The following is a 15,970-nucleotide window of genomic DNA, read 5'->3' as shown; positions in this document are numbered from 1 at the left end:
TCATCTTGATTATTTACCTTTGCATAGTTATCTGTTTTTATGTTTTATAACACTTTTTAAAATTAGAAATACATTTTGCATAATTTTGTTAGTAGACTTGCTAATTTGTCTGTGAGCCTCATTGATACAAGCAGAGTCACATGGCCATCTGAACCTCAAATGAGGCTTAAATATTTGTTACTTATTCTTTCTGACTCCTGAGGCATACATGGACAAAGGAGAAAGGGGTTTGACACATCCTTTGGACATTTCTTTTTTTTTCATATCAAACAAGACTCATAAATTAAGAATTATCACATTCACAATTTATATATGAGTTAATTTCCTATTTATAATTTGAAGATTATACAACTGTTGTTTCATTTAGTTTTTCTAATCATTCAATAAGATGAAGGTGTGTTTGCTGTTCTTTTACTACAAAGAGGGAGGAGGTTATTACTTTAGACGTAGTCATATAATGACACATTTATACTATCAAGGTTTATTAACAGTATACTTTGTCCGAGTTTAGCATAAATATTTTAACTGAACAGTAGATTAATAGATGGAATTGTGTGCTTAAAGCTTTTTGGAACAACTGGAGGATTGGAAGTAAGTGCAGCTAAAACTTGACAGTAGATTTCAAGAACTAAAACACTAACTTCCAATGAAAGATAAGAAAGTTACTCTTGCTTTTTCCATAGCAAGAATTCCTCCAGTTACATTTCACACACACACAAGGGGCGACTAATAAAAATAAAAATAACAAACATTATTTTATTTAAAATATATAATTTAAAAATAAAAATTGTATGTATTCAAGGTGTACAGTAAAATGATTTGATGTATGTATACATTTTTGTAAAGATTGCCACAATCCAAGTAATTGCAAATTTATCACCACTTACAGTTATTTTATGTGTGTGAGAGTGGGGTAAAAGCACTTAAAATCTGTTCTTTTATCAAATTCCAAATGAACAATACAGTATTATTAAGTATATTCACTATGCTATACATTAAATCTCTAGAACTTATTCATCTCTTTTTTTTTTTTTTTTTTTATTATACTTTAGGGTTTTAGGGTACATGTGCACAATGTGCAGTTTTGTTACATAGGTATCCATGTGCCATGTTGATTTCCTGCACCCATTAACTCGTCATTTAGCATTAGGTGTATCTCCTAATGCTGTCCCTCCCCCCTCCCCCCACCCCACAACAGTCCCCGGAGTGTGATGTTCCCCTTCCTGTGTCCATGAGTTCTCATTGTTCAATTCCCACCTATGAGTGAGAACATGCGGTGTTTGGTTTTTTGTCCTTGTGATAGTTTACTGAGAATGATGTTTTCCAGTTTCATCCATGTCCCTACAAAGGACACGAACTCATCATTTTTTATGGCTGCATAGTATTCCATGGTGTATATGTGCCACATTTTCTTAATCCAGTCTATCGTTGTTGGACATTTGGGTTGGTTCCAAGTCTTTGCTATTGTGAATAGTGCCGCAATAAACATACGTGTGCATATGTCTTTATAGCAGCATGATTTATAGTCCTTTGGGTATATACCCAGTAATGGGATGGCTGGGTCAAATGGTATTTCTAGTTCCAGATCCCTGAGGAATCGCCACACTGACTTCCACAATGGTTGAACTAGTTTACAGTCCCACCAACAGTGTAAAAGTGTTCCTATTTCTCCACATCCTCTCCAGCACCTGTTGTTTCCTGATTTTTTAATGATGGCCATTCTAACTGGTGTGAGATGGTATCTCACTGTGGTTTTGATTTGCATTTCTCTGATGGCCAGTGATGAGGAGCATTTCTTCATGTGTTTTTTGGCTGCGTAAATGTCTTCTTTTGAGAAGTGTCTGTTCATGTCCTCTGCCCACTTTTTGATGGGGTTGTTTGTTTTTTTCTTGTAAATTTGTTTGAGTTCATTGTAGATTCTGGATATTTTTTTTTTTTTTTTTTTTTTTCTTTTTTTTTTTTTTTTTCTTTTTTTTTTATTATACTTTAGGGTTTTAGGGTACATGTGCACAATGTGCAGTTTTGTTACATATGTATCCATGTGCCATGTTGATTTCCTGCACCCATTAACTCGTCATTTAGCATTAGGTGTATCTCCTAATGCTGTCCCTCCCCCCTCCCCCCACCCCACAACAGTCCCCGGAGTGTGATGTTCCCCTTCCTGTGTCCATGAGTTCTCATTGTTCAATTCCCACCTATGAGTGAGAACATGCGGTGTTTGGTTTTTTGTCCTTGCGATAGTTTACTGAGAATGATGTTTTCCAGTTTCATCCATGTCCCTACAAAGGACACGAACTCATCATTTTTTATGGCTGCATAGTATTCCATGGTGTATATGTGCCACATTTTCTTAATCCAGTCTATCGTTGTTGGACATTTGGGTTGGTTCCAACTCTTTGCTATTGTGAATAGTGCCGCAATAAACATACGTGTGCATGTGTCTTTATAGCAGCATGATTTATAGTCCTTTGGGTATATACCCAGTAATGGGATGGCTGGGTCAAATGGTATTTCTAGTTCTAGATCCCCGAGGAATCGCCACACTGACTTCCACAATGGTTGAACTAGTTTACAGTCCCACCAACAGTGTAAAAGTGTTCCTATTTCTCCACATCCTCTCCAGCACCTGTTGTTTCCTGATTTTTTAATGATGGCCATTCTAACTGGTGTGAGATGGTATCTCACTGTGGTTTTGATTTGCATTTCTCTGATGGCCAGTGATGAGGAGCATTTCTTCATGTGTTTTTTGGCTGCATAAATGTCTTCTTTTGAGAAGTGTCTGTTCATGTCCTCTGCCCACTTTTTGATGGGGTTGTTTGTTTTTTTCTTGTAAATTTGTTTGAGTTCATTGTAGATTCTGGATATTAGCCCTTTGTCAGATGAGTAGGTTGCAAAAATTTTCTCCCATTCTGTAGGTTGCCTGTTCACTCTGATGATAGTTTCTTTTGCTGTGCAGAAGCTCTTTAGTTTAATGAGATCCCATTTGTCGATTTTGGCTTTTGTTGCCATTGCTTTTGGTGTTTTAGACATGAAGTCCTTGCCCACGCCTATGTCCTGAATGGTATTGCCTAGGTTTTCTTGTAGGATTTTAATGGTTTTAGGTCTAACATATAAGTCTTTAATCCATCTTGAATTAATTTTTGTATAAGGTGTAAGGAAGGGATCCAGTTGCAGCTTTCTACATATGGCTAGCCAGTTTTCCCAGCACCATTTATTAAATAGGGAATCCTTTCCCCATTTCTTGTTTTTGTCAGGTTTGTCAAAGATCAGATAGTTGTAGCTATGCGGCATCATTTCTGAGGGCTCTGTTCTGTTCCATTGATCTATGTCTCTGTTGTGGTACCAGTACCATGCTGTTTTGGTTACTGTAGCCTTGTAGTAGAGTTTAAAGTCAGGTAGCGTGATGCCTCCAGCTTTGTTCTTTTGGCTTAGGATTGACTTGGCGATGCGGGCTCTTTTTTGGTTCCATATGAACTTTAAAGTAGTTTTTTCCAATTCTGTGAAGAAAGTCATTGGTAGCTTGATGGGGATGGCATTGAATCTATAAATTACCTTGGGCAGTATGGCCATTTTCACGATATTGATTCTTCCAACCCATGAGCATGGAATGTTCTTCCATTTGTTTGTATCCTCTTTTATTTCATTGAGCAGTGGTTTGTAGTTCTCCTTGAAGAGGTCCTTCACATCCCTTGTAAGTTGGATTCCTAGGTATTTTATTCTCTTTGAAGCAATTGTGAATGGGAGTTCACTCATGATTTGGCTCTCTGTTTGTCTGTTATTGGTGTACAAGAATGCTTGTGATTTTTGTACATTAATTTTGTATCCTGAGACTTTGCTGAAGTTGCTAATCAGCTTAAGGAGATTTTGGGCTGAGACAATGGGGTTTTCTAGATATACAATCATGTCATCTGCAAACAGGGACAATTTGACTTCCTCTTTTCCTAATTGAATACCCTTTATTTCCTTCTCCTGCCTGATTGCTCTGGCCAGAACTTCCAGCACTATGTTGAATAGGAGCGGTGAGAGAGGGCATCCCTGTCTTGTGCCAGTTTTCAGAGGGAATGCTTCCAGTTTTTGCCCATTCAGTATGATATTGGCTGTGGGTTTGTTGTAGATAGCTCTTATTATTTTGAGATACATCCCATCAATACCTAATTTATTGAGAGTTTTTAGCATGAAGGGTTGTTGAATTTTGTCAAAGGCCTTTTCTGCATCTATTGAGATAATCATGTGGTTTTTGTCTTTGGTTCTGTTTATATGCTGGATTACATTTATTGATTTGCGTATGTTGAACCAGCCTTGCATCCCAGGGATGAAGCCCACTTGATCATGGTGGATAAGCTTTTTGATGTGCTGCTGGATTCGGTTTGCCAGTATTTTATTGAGGATTTTTGCATCAATGTTCATCAAGGATATTGGTCTGAAATTCTCTTTTTTGGTTAAGTCTCTGCCAGGTTTTGGTATCAGGACGATGCTGGCTTCGTAAAATGTGTTAGGGAGGATTCCCTCTTTTTCTATCGATTGGAATAGTTTCAGAAGGAATGGGACCAGTTCCTCCTTGTACCTCTGGTAGAATTCAGCTGTGAATCCATCAGGTCCTGGACTCTTTTTGGTTGGTAAGCTATTGATTATTGCCACAATTTCAGAACCTGTTATTGGTCTATTCAGAGATTCAACTTCTTCCTGGTTTAGTCTTGGGAGGGTGTATTTGTCGAGGAATTTATCCATTTCTTCTAGATTTTCTAGTTTATTTGCATAGAGGTGTTTGTAGTATTCTCTGATGGTAGATTGTATTTCTGTGGGATCGGTGGTGATATCCCCTTTTTCGTTTTTTATTGCATCTATTTGATTCTTCTCTCTTTTCTTCTTTATTAGTCTTGCTAGCGGTCCATCAATTTTGTTGATCTTTTCAAAAAACCAGCTCCTGGATTCATTAATTTTTTGAAGGGTTTTTTGTGTCTCTATTTCCTTCAGTTCTGCTCTGATTTTAGTTATTTCTAGCCTTCTGCTAGCTTTTGAATGTGTTTGCTCTTGCTTTTCTAGTTCTTTTAATTGTGATGTTAGGGTGTCAATTTTGGATCTTTCCTGCTTTCTCTTGTGGGCATTTAGTGCTATAAATTTCCCTCTACACACTGCTTTGAACGTGTCCCAGAGATTCTGGTATGTTGTGTCTTTGTTCTCGTTGGTTTCAAAGAACATCTTTATTTCTGCCTTCATTTCATTATGTACCCAATAGTCATTCAGGAGCAGGTTGTTCAGTTTCCATGTAGTTGAGCGGTTTTGACTGAGTTTCTTAATCCTGAGTTCTAGTTTGATTGCACTGTGGTCTGAGAGACAGTTTGTTATAATCTCTGTTCTTTTACATTTGCTGAGAAGAGCTTTACTTCCAACTATGTGGTCAATTTTGGAATAGGTGCAGTGTGGTGCTGAAAAAAATGTATATTCTGTTGATTTGGGGTGGAGAGTTCTGTAGATGTCTATTAGGTCCACTTTATGTAGAGCTGAGTTCAATTCCTGGATATCCTTGTTAACTTTCTGTCTCGTTGATCTGTCTAATGCTGACAGTGGGGTGTTAAAATCTCCCATTATTATTGTGTGGGAGTTTAAGTCCCTTTGTAGGTCACTGAGGACTTGCTTTATGAATCTGGGTGCTCCTGTGTTGGGTGCATATATATTTAGGATAGTTAGCTCTTCTTGTTGAATTGATCCCTTTACCATTATGTAATGGCCTTCTTTGTCTCTTTTGATCTTTGTTGGTTTAAAGTCGATTTCATCAGAGACTAGGATTGCAACCCCTGCCTTTTTTTGTTTTCCAGTTGCTTGATAGATCTTCCTCCATCCCTTTATTTTGAGTCTATGTGTGTCTCTGCACGTGAGATGGGTTTCCTGAATACAGCACACTGATGGGTCCTGACTCCTTATCCAGTTTGCCAGTCTGTGTCTTTTGATTGGAGCATTTAGCCCATTTACATTTAACGTGAATATTGTTATGTGTGAATCTGATCCTGTCATTATGATGTTAGTTGGTTATTTTGCTCGTTAGTTGCTATAGTTTCTTCCTAGCCTCGATGGTCTTTACAATTTGGCATGTTTTTGCAGGGGCTGGTACCGGTTGTTCCTTTCCATGTTTAGTGCTTCCTTCAGGAGCTCTTTTAGGGCAGGCCTGGTGGTGACAAAATCACTCAGCGTTTGCTTGTCTGTAAAGTATTTTATTTCTCCTTCACTTATGAAGCTTAGTTTGGCGGGATAGGAAATTCTGGGCTGAAAATTCTTTTCTTTAAGAATGTTGAATATCGGCCCCCACTCTCTTCTGGCTTGTAGAGTTTCTGCTGAGAGATCAGCTGTTAGTCTGATGGGCTTCCCTTTGTGGGTAACCCGACCTTTCTCTCTGGCTGCCCTTAACATTTTTTCCTTCATTTCAACTTTGGTGAATCTGACAATTATGTGTCTTGGAGTTGCCCTTCTTGAGGAGTATCTTTGTGGCGTTCTCTGTATTTCCTGAATCTGAATGCTGGCCTGCCTTGCTAGATTGGGGAAGTTCTCCTGGATAATATCTTGCAGAGTGTTTTCCAACTTGGTTCCATTCTCCCCATCATTTTCAGGTACACCAATCAGACGTAGGTTTGGTCTTTTCACATAGTCCCAAATTTCTTGGAGGCTTTGTTCATTTCTTTTTATTCTTTTTTCTCTAAACTTCCCTTCTCTCTTCATTTCATTCATTTCATCTTCTATCAGCGATACCCTTTCTTCCAGTTGATCGCATCTGCTACTGAGGCTTCTGCATTCTTCACGTAGTTCTGGAAACTTGGCTTTCAGCTCCATCATCTCCTTGAAGCCCTTCTCTCCATTGGTTATTCTAGTTATCCATTCTTCTAATTTTTTTTCAAAGTTTTTAACTTCTTTGCTATTGTTTTGAATTTCCTCTCGTAGCTCAGAGTAGTTTGATCGTCTGAAGCCTTCTTCTCTCAACTCATCAAAGTCATCCTCCATCCAGCTTTGTTCCGTTGCTGGTGAGGAACTGCGTTCCTTTGGAGGAGGAGAGGTGCTCTGTTTTTTAGAGTTTCCAGTTTTTTTGGTCTGTTTTTTCCCCATCTTTGTGGTTTTGTCTACTTTTTGTCTTCGATGATGGTGATGTACAGATGGGTTTTTGGTGTGGATGTCCTTTCTGTTTGTTAATTTTCCTTCTACCAAACAAGACCCTCAGCTGCAGGTCTGTTGGAGTTTACTAGAGGTCCACTCCAGACCCTGTTTGGCTGGGTGTCAGCAGCGGTGGCTGCAGAACAGTGGATTTTCGTGAGACCACAAATTCAGCTGTCTGATAGTTCCTCTGAAAGTTTTGTCTCAGAGGAGTACCCGGTTGAATGAGGTGTCAGTCTGTCCCTACTGGGGGGGTGCCTCCCAGTTAGGCTGCTCAGGGGTGAGGGACCCACTTTAGGAGGCAGTCTGTCCGTTCTCAGATCTCCAGCTGCGTGCTGGGAGAACCACTACTCTCTTCAAAGCTGTCAGTCAGACAGGGACATTTAAGGCTGTGGAGGTTCTCGCTGAGTTTTTGGTTGTCTGTGCCCTGCCCCCAGAGGTGGAGCCTACAGAGGCAGGCAGGCCTCCTTGAGCTGTGGTGGGCTCCACCCAGTTCGAGCTTCCTGGCTGCTTTGTTTACCTAAGCAAGCCTGGGCAATGGCGGGCGCCCCTCCCCCAGCCTCGTTGCCGCCTTGCAGCGTGATCTCAGACTGCTGTGCTAGCAATCAGCAAGACTCTGTGGGCATAGGACCCTCCGAGCCAGGTGTGGGACACAATCTCCTAGTGTGCCGTTTTCCAGGCCCGTTGGAAAAGCGCAGTATTAGGACGGGACTGACCCGATATTCCAGGTGCCGTCTGTTTCCCCTTTCTTTGACTAGGAAAGGGAACTCCCTGACCCCTTGCGCTTCCCGAGTGAGGCAATGCCTCGCCCTGCTTCGGCTCGCGCACAGTGCGCTTCACCGACTGTCCTGCACCCACTGTTAGGCACTCCCTAGTGAGATGAAACCGGTACCTCAAGCAGAAATGCAGAAATCACCCGTCTTCTGTGTCGCTGGGGCTGGGAGCTGGAGACCGGAGCTGTTCCTATTCGGCCATCTTGGCTCCACCCCCTCTGGAGAACACACTGGCGAATGTTGCACTATCATTCCAGGATTGAGGGGAAGTTGCTGCGACAGCTTTAGGCTCCTCTCCGCGTTATTGGGTCGTCGTAGGTGCGCTGTGGGCTGCTGCGGGCTTTGAGACCCGGCCAGAGGACTCGCGGCTCACGACCTGAGTGTACCTGGATACGTTCTCAGAGGCTACGAACTACCCTTCCCCGTGACAGCCACTGACGTCCTCTGCCGCTAGAAGAGACCCCGTTTCTCGGCGCCCGCCCGCCCTCCCCCTCGCGGCTCGGCCCGGCCCCGCCAGCACCGCTACCTCCCTAGATTCTGGATATTAGCCCTTTGTCAGATGAGTAGGTTGCAAAAATTTTCTCCCATTGTGTAGGTTGCCTGTTCACTCTGATGATAGTTTCTTTTGCTGTGCAGAAGCTCTTTAGTTTAATGAGATCCCATTTGTCGATTTTGGCTTTTGTTGCCATTGCTTTTGGTGTTTTAGACATGAAGTCCTTGCCCACGCCTATGACCTGAATGGTATTGCCTAGGTTTTCTTGTAGGATTTTAATGGTTTTAGGTCTAACATATAAGTCTTTAATCCATCTTGAATTAATTTTTGTATAAGGTGTAAGGAAGGGATCCAGTTGCAGCTTTCTACATATGGCTAGCCAGTTTTCCCAGCACCATTTATTAAATAGGGAATCCTTTCCCCATTTCTTGTTTTTGTCAGGTTTGTCAAAGATCAGATAGTTGTAGCTATGCGGCATCATTTCTGAGGGCTCTGTTCTGTTCCATTGATCTATGTCTCTGTTGTGGTACCAGTACCATGCTGTTTTGGTTACTGTAGCCTTGTAGTAGAGTTTAAAGTCAGGTAGCGTGATGCCTCCAGCTTTGTTCTTTTGGCTTAGGATTGACTTGGCGATGCGGGCTCTTTTTTGGTTCCATATGAACTTTAAAGTAGTTTTTTCCAATTCTGTGAAGAAAGTCATTGGTAGCTTGATGGGGATGGCATTGAATCTATAAATTACCTTGGGCAGTATGGCCATTTTCACGATATTGATTCTTCCAACCCATGAGCATGGAATGTTCTTCCATTTGTTTGTATCCTCTTTTATTTCATTGAGCAGTGGTTTGTAGTTCTCCTTGAAGAGGTCCTTCACATCCCTTGTAAGTTGGATTCCTAGGTATTTTATTCTCTTTGAAGCAATTGTGAGAACTTATTCATCTCTTAAATGAACATTTGTACCCTGTGACCAAGATCTCTGCTCTTCATTTTCCCTACTCCAAAATCCCTGGCAACCACCATTTTACTCTCTGCTTCTATGGGTCAACTTCTTTTGTTTTCATTCCATGTGTAAGTGAGATGATAAAGTACCTGTCTTTCCGTATTTGGCTTGTTTCCCTTAGTATAATGTCCTCTAGGCTCATCTATTTTGTTGCAAAAGGTAGGATTTCCTTCTTTTTATGTGTGAATAATATTCGTCTGTGTGTGTGTGTGTTTGTGAGTATGTATGCACTATATTATCTTCATACATTCATATATGGATTAACATTCAGGTTGTTTCCATATCTTGGTTATTGAGAATAATGCTGCAATAAACATGAGGGTGCAGATATCTCTTTGAGATACTGATTTCATTTCCTTTAAATATATATCCAGAAGCGAGATTGCTGGATTATATGGTAGTTGTATTTTTATTTTTTGAGTAGTCTCCATGTTGTTTTCCATAATAGTTGTACCAATTTACATTTCCATTAACAGTGTACAAGGGTTCCCTTTCCTTTACACTCTCGCTAACATTCATCATCTTTTGATAATAGCCATCCTAATGGAAGTGAAGTGATAATTTACTGAGGCTTTGATTTGCATTTCTGTAATGATTATATTAAGTACTTTTTCATAGACTTGTTGGCCATTCATATGTCTTCACTGAAAAATGTCTATTTAGGTCCTTTGTCTATTTTTAAATCAGTTTATTTATTTATTTGTTACTGAGTTTTGAGTACCTTATACATTTTGGATATTAGCCCCTTAGATATGTGATTTGCAATAGTTTCTCTCATTCCATAGGCTGTCTTTTTATTATGTTAATTGTTTCCTTTGCTGTGCAGAAACTTTTTGAATTGATATAGTCTCATTTGTTTATTTTTGCCTATGTTGCTAGTGATTTGGGGTTGTATTTTAAAAAATCATTACAAAGACCCTTGTCAAGGAGCTTTTCTCTTATGTTTTCTTCTATGAGTTTTACAGTTTCAGTTCTCACATGTAAGCCTTTAAACCATTTGGAGTTATTGTCTGTATATGGTGAAGATGGGTCTGATTCCATTCTTTTGCATGTGGATATCCAGTTTCCTCAACAAAATTTATTAAAGAAACTATCCTCCCCGCATTGTGTATTCTTGCTGCTCTCTCTTCTGTTCCATTGGTCTATGTGTTTGTTTTTATATCTAGACCATACTGTTTTGATTACTGTAGCTTTGTAAAATAGCTTCAAATCAGGGACTCCAATGACTTCAGCTTTGTTTTACTTTCTTAAGATTGCTATGGCTCTTTGAGGTCTTTTGTTGTTCTATAGGAATTTGGAGATTTTTTTTCTATTTATCTGAATAATGGGATTGGAATTTTGATAATGGTTTTATTGAATCTGTAGATTGCTTTGGGTAATATGGACATTTTAACAATAATAATTATTTTAATCTATGAATGCAGGATATCTTTTTATTTACTTGTTTTTAACCAGTATGATGCTCTGTCTTTTGAACACTGGAGTGTAGAATCTAGCTACATATACATCTCTATTACTTTACTCATTATCAGCAAGAGCAGCAAAAAGATGCCATCTATGCTAATATCTCAAAATGTCAGTATCTCAATATGTCAAAATGATTTTCATTGTTGAATCAGTATGCTAGTTGCAAGGTACCCTGAGAAATTCACCTTTTTTTCTGCTTTCTTACACCTGAGATACTGATAGTTGTGTTTAAGTGTTGGGTTGATGGTCATAACTTCGATTAAGCAAAGTCAGTTTCAAGATCTTGAAAAGTATTATTGATTTGGAAGCAAAAACGAAGAAATGCTTTGTATACTTCCCAAGGAAACTCATAATATATGACCAGGCCAAACCAAATTGGTAGTAAAATTATTTCTTAGTCATGTCTGGTTTCAATAGCAAGATAATAAAAAGGAAATCAGTATTAATTTTACCATAATATAAACAATTTATGAATGGTGGTTTTCTATTTATCTCTTTGGGATATCAAAGTATTATAAGCTTTTATTAAAATAACCTATCATTTAGGAAACTGATATTTTCCACACCCAAAAAGGCATTTCCATTGCTAGAAAAATAAATGTCATACATTTTCAACTTAACTATTACAATGCATGTCTATTGGTTCCTATTAATGATGTGGAAAGATCTGTTCAACTTTATCTGGTTGGATGACAAACGTTTATTCTTCTGCCTTGATGTTTCAGCATTACTTTTGAATTATTAAAGAGAGCTTCAGAACTCTCTAGACAACTAATGTAAAGCACCTCTATAAAATCAGATAAAAATATAAAATTCTAAACATTCCCCAAGCTTTTATGAAATTTGATTAAAGGATTAGATCTGTCAGAATGCATTGTTGTACATTTTTCCTTTTAAGAAGTGAAAGAGAATAGATACATACAAAAGAAAATGTGATTAAAAGAGGAAGACAGAAATTCATTAATAGAAATGACTGATATCATTTCCCTATATAACTTTGAGAAATACAATTCTATTAGTCATGACTTTTTAATATTTTTTTAAAGATTCATATGTCCTTTGAGTATATGAAAGTATAATAATAATTAGCTTCTACCTACATTCTTTAAAAAATCTTTAGGCATTCATCTAAAATTAAGTTATGTAACAGTGTTATTAGGTAATGTTTATAAGTGCATGATGCTAAGGATATTGTGTCATTAATACAGAATTAATGCTGTGTTATTAACAGAGAATTAACAAAGTTTGTGGAATCTAAATTCCAGATTTTTTTTCCTTTTTGTTATATCCTGAAGTGGTATAGATCCAGAATTCGTAATAAGTTCTGTTACACAAGACTTAGTGATTCTACTTAACATTTTCTTGATGTACATTGAGTAAGTTCCCTCTAAATTATAAAAGAGAATTAATAAACTCTTATAAATATCATTGGAAATCTTGTTTTAATGTAGCTTTGAAGAAATTAATATTTTTATTATTAAAAATCATAATGTATTAGAAAGAAATATGCACAATTTTAGGAAATAATACCTTCAGGCTAATATGTATATTTATATATCACCAAATGATTAATAGTTCTATACATATTAATATTATATGATTATATAAATATGTATATAAATATTAAGGATTAATATAAATATAAATATTAATTAATGATTAATATTTCTATACATATGTTTATACACACACACGGCTGATGATTCTAAGTCTGTGATAACTGAAGAACAGTTTGGATTATTTTCAGATACAATTGACTTTGAATACTTGTGATAAGTTTAAAATGTTTCTATTACTACAATCAAATTTTAAAAATGTGTAAATACCCCAATTGTTTAAAATGTCTATTTTATATTTAAATACCAAAGTGAAAGTGTAAGGAAAGCTTCTTGAGCTTTCACTTTGATTGTGCTGCTCTGAAAGCTGTGGAGAATTCACTAAAAATTTTTGGGCATTAATATAATCTATAAAATCTATAAAATGAATGAATTTATGTAACTATTTGTAATGACTTTTTCCCTCAAAGATAAAGGACAAATCCATCTAGGTTTGGAAATCTCTAAGTCAAAAAAATTACTCTAATTAAGCTATTTCTTGGTGTCATATCTGAAATAATCTTTGCATGTAGTTAAGAAATTATTTAAAGATTGTGGCATAGTGTAAGCGGTTCTTCAAATTCAAGATTGTGGTTAGAATCTGTGCTTTGATACTATTAAAAACGTAAATAAAACCCAAATCATTAACATTACTTCCCTTAGTTACTAAATATAATGATGTTATTTGGAAAGTCTCCAAACTTTTTCTGTTTTCTGTATTAACTTCTCACTGTACATATGGGTGATTTATCATCACTCCTGAGAGATAATTGAGAAAACATTTAAGCTAATAAAATTTTTATTTTAACAGTGTACATTAAAACTCCATGTTGTATTGAATATCTAAGAATATTTTAACCTAAGTCATTTTTCTATTGACTCATGAACCTTTAAGCATTGTAGACTTTTATATCCAAATTCATAAAATTTATCTGTATTGAGTCCATAATCAACAAGTCAAGAATGCTTTTGGGTTAAAAGCCAAACATGCCTCTATTATGCCTCATGTTTTATTATTGTACCAATAATTAATGAATAAACAAAATGAATAAACTTTTTGTTTTAGAAATGTGTAAAACAGTTCAGATTAAGAGTACTATTCTTTTCCATATTGGTGTTTATTTCAGCCATCCAAAAAAGCCTACATTGATGTAATTCTTAGTTCAAAGGGTCAGGCATTATCTTAAATCAGTCTTTTAAGTTGATTTTTTATGTTGGAAGATGATTTTGGCAGAGTAGAGGCAATTGCTTTCCTCCTTCTATCTTCAAGTGTATTCTCTACCTAGTATATTCACTTTAAAAAATGAGCTTAGGCTGAGCGTGGTGGCTCACGCCTGTAATGCCAGCACTTTGGGAGGCTGAGGTGGGTAGATTACCTGTCGTCAGGAGTTCTAGACCAGCCTGGCCAACATGGCGAAACAACGTCTCTACTAAAAATATAAAAAAAGTTAGCTGGGCATGGTGGTGGGAGCCTGTAATCCCAGCTACTCAGGAGGCTGAGGAAGGAGAATCACTTGAACCCAGGAGGTGGAGGTGGTGGTGAGCTGAGATTGCACCATTGCACTCCAGCCTAGGTGACAAGACCAAAACTACATCTAAAAAAAAAAAAAAAAAAAAATGCTTAGACAAATTGTGATTATTATACGAGAAGGCATTACTGATTAAACTTAACCTCTTGATGCCTGGTGTTATATTACTTATTAGAGTAAATCATTTGCACAAGGTGTTCTCTGTCTCATTTAGAGCCACATTTACTATTTTTTTTTTCTTCTCCAACAAACTGTTTAAAGGTTAGCCCTTAAAAATTTTGCAATACAAAGCCATCAAATATGTTGGTTTTTCTTCTCACAAATAAAAAACAATTTGAGCAACAACATAAATTAAGTAGTGTTGGATTATAACCCAATGCATAAAATAAATAACTATGAATCCACACTGATATAAAAATGATAGGATTGATTTAAAAATGTAGGATAATAAACAAATATTCCATGGAGGATTTAAAATAATTCATGCAGATGTACTATACTCAAGAAGAGTAATCATAATTCACTGCTTTTTAAATGCAGGCTGTTCATGGTGATTTCCTTCAAAAGACTACATTATGCAAAGTGGAAAAAAAGGGAGCGTTTACAATGGAGAAATCTGAAAAGTACTATCTCAAGCCAAGTAATCAGTCAGTATCAATGATAAATTACGTTGATAGCACGTGACTTTAATATAATGTAATAAAATGGCACTTTACTTCTATAATCTTCCTCTCCCAAATACATAATACCAGTTTATTCATGAGAAAAAAAATCAGATACAATTCAATAATGAGTTATCCTACAATACAACTGCCCAACATGTTTCAAAATTGTCAAGGTCATCAAAGACAAGGAAATCTGTGAAATTGTTACAGCCATGGGGTACCAAAGGAAATATAACTAATGCAATGTAATATTGTAGATAAGATCTTGGGGAAAAAAAAGGACATTAGGTAAAAACTAAGGAAATCTGGATAAAGTATAGACTTAAGCTAAAAATAATATATCAATATTGGTTCATTAATTTTAGCAAATGTGCCATACTAAGGTAAGAGGGTAATAAGATGAGAAACCATGTTCCAGAGTATTTAGGAAACTCTCTATACTATCTACTCCATTTCTTTTTATCTTTCTCTATATATAGCTATTCTAAAATAAAGTCTATTAAAAACACGTAAATGGCCCGAACTCACTGTATGAATTCAGTTTGTAATTATACAACTTCCCACTAAGAAGTTTCCAGGTTCTGATGGCTTTACTGCTGAATTATATCAAACTTATAAGAAAAAAATATATAATTCACACAAAAACTATTTCAGGAAATAGAGAATGCATGAATATTTGCCACCTTATTTTATGAGACCAGCATACCTCTTGGCATCGAAAAAAAGGACAAAAACATTACAAAGGAAGAGAATTACAGATAATTATCCCTTCTGAACACAGATGCAAGAACCTATTGCAATATGTTAATCAAGTGCAGGAACATCAACTAAAATATATAAATATAATATCAAAGAAAATATATTGTGATTACATTGAATTTATCACAGTAATGCAAGGTGTGTTAGCATGTGAAAATGAATACATATATTTCAGTGAATTAGCTGAGTGAGCAAAATACCATGCTGTGTTTATTTCAAGAGATATTTTAAAAATCATTTTAACAAATGCAATTCCTGTTTATGACTTCAAAAAAACCTCAGCAAATTAGGAACGGAAGGAAACTTTCTCAAACTGATAAAGTGCATCTATGAAAACTATACATCTAATATCATATCTAATAATACAATGTTGAGTGCTTTTCACTACACATTGGGAATAAAATAAATATGCCCATTTTTCCATTTCTAGTTATCAATGTACTGGAAGTTTCAGTACAATAGGGAATGAAAAGTAAATAACAGTATTCACAACAGTGAAGACACATAGTCAACACAAATGCCCATCAATTATAGACTGGATAAAGAAAATGTGGT

Source organism: Symphalangus syndactylus, chromosome 9, assembly GCF_028878055.3.
Source record: "Symphalangus syndactylus isolate Jambi chromosome 9, NHGRI_mSymSyn1-v2.1_pri, whole genome shotgun sequence".
NCBI classification, from domain to species: domain Eukaryota; kingdom Metazoa; phylum Chordata; class Mammalia; order Primates; family Hylobatidae; genus Symphalangus; species Symphalangus syndactylus.
This window is presented reverse-complemented; position numbering follows the sequence as displayed.